This window comes from Dipodomys ordii, unplaced genomic scaffold, assembly GCF_000151885.1.
Source record: "Dipodomys ordii isolate 6190 unplaced genomic scaffold, Dord_2.0 Scaffold182, whole genome shotgun sequence".
Taxonomy (NCBI): domain Eukaryota; kingdom Metazoa; phylum Chordata; class Mammalia; order Rodentia; family Heteromyidae; genus Dipodomys; species Dipodomys ordii.
Window position 1 is genome coordinate 3,467,707 of NW_012267398.1, and position 1,985 is coordinate 3,469,691.

The following is a 1,985-nucleotide window of genomic DNA, read 5'->3' on the forward strand; positions in this document are numbered from 1 at the left end:
GGTGGAGACGTCTCGCTGGTGGCTCCTGTGGGAGGGCAATACTTGTGTGGATGAAGACCTCACCCTCCCCATGTATTCTTCCAAGGCTTCTCTTCCTAAAACCCTCCCATTGAAGGGGTCTCATTTCAACCTCAGTTTGAGGGAGAGGTGTAAACATCCTTTTCACACAGTTGCTAGAAGTTTCTTCATTGCTTAAAATGAATCACTCTGATGGGATTGTGGGAATCTTTTATCAGACAAAACCTTACATAAGCTCTGGAAAACCTAAAAGCAAGAAACATCCTTTAAAAATGAGGAAATCGAATGTCAGGTCAATGGATGAGCTTCCTTATAGATGAGCAGAAAGCTGGTTTGCTTTAGTATTAAGGGCCTTGCACGTGCCAGGCAAGTGCTGAACCACTGGGCTAAAGCAGCACCCACCAGCTGGTGTGAATTTTATGGCACTGTTAGGAAGGAGGGAGTGGGGACAATGGTCTCAGGCAATGGAAGCTGCCTAGGCCCCTTTAGCAGGTCACTTTGGCCATGAGGAATGAAGGTAACTTTTCCCATGAAAAGGGTTAGGAAGAGATTAAGTTTGCTTACTTTCAGAGGTTTCCCAGGGAAAGCCTGCTAGTCTATGATGTAGATAGCACAAGGGCACCCTGGCTTTATATATGCAGCCATCCCTTAGGGGACACTTCAGAAAGATGAGAAACGTGAGACATGACCAGGCATGTGAGACATGATCCATGCTGCAGAGTGTGTTGTAGTCAGCCTTCCAAACTAGACCAGACAAGTAGAAAACCTATCCCAGTGCTCTTAGAGAAAGGCTTCAAGACTCCAGAATTTATTGACACAATGATTCAGGTGCCAGACCAGACTCCAGCTTTACAAGGAGGGGGGAGGGGCATTTTGGATGATTATTCAATCATGGCAGCATGAACTGGTCACATTGGATGATTATTCAATCATGGCAGCATGAACTGGTCACATGCTACACTGCAGAGAACAGAAAAAAAGAGATCTTGTGTGTGTGTGTGTGTGTGTGTGTGTGTGTGTGTGATGCAAAAGGTTTTGCCCATTGTCATGACAGGTGTTTTTATTTCCCTTACAGACTTCTTTTGTAAAGCTCTTGGCATGAACATGTTTTTGGCAAGAGAGTTTCACTTGAAGGAAGTTCCAAGTTGCAGAAAACCTTTTCTTACGCTAATAAAATTCTTCACCTCTTTCATTACCAGCCTCCTCCTTCTGCTTCCAGGAATTTCTTCTTTTGAGGGTTCTCAAAGTGGCTCATGCCAACATCACACTGCAAGCTAGATGTTGTATTTCTGAGGATAAGATATTCACCCCCTTCCTACCTGTACATAAAATTGTTGCCTTCATCTCAGATCGAGAGTCCTTCCTGCCTTGGCCAGCCTGCAGCCAGGCATGTGTGGATCGTAGACATTAATTGGATTTACACCAGCCTTAATTGAGTTCTTTTGAAGGGTTTTGTTCAAGTGCTTGCCTCAGCTGTTTGATTCTTGCTCTTTCCCTGATCAGTTACTTTCTGAGTTTACTCCCTTTCTTTTCTTTCTCCACTATTATCACTCCTCCCGTGGGAAGTATTCTCACTTTGTTTTCAGTGTGATTTTTCCTGGTTCTACTCATGGGCAGGACAAATATGAGACAAGATCCTTCAGAGACGCATTCATGGCTGGAAGCAGCACAATCTTCACAGCAATGAGCATCCAGTGGGATTCACGGCTTCATCATGGAATGTCTCTGGCTGAAGGGAACTTTCTGAGAGCCAGCCTCTGCCTCAAGGCAGATTCTCATCTACTTTATCCCACGCTGTCTCTTTGCCAGTGAGAATTTTATAACCTCTCGAGTGCTCAATGATGCATCTGAGGAAGTTCTGTTTAAACATGCACTTCGATTATATGAACTGATAAGATGGCGACTCCTGTTGCCTCTTGATTTTAGAATAGAGTTTGAAAAATGAGGTAGACTGGGAATTCTAGACT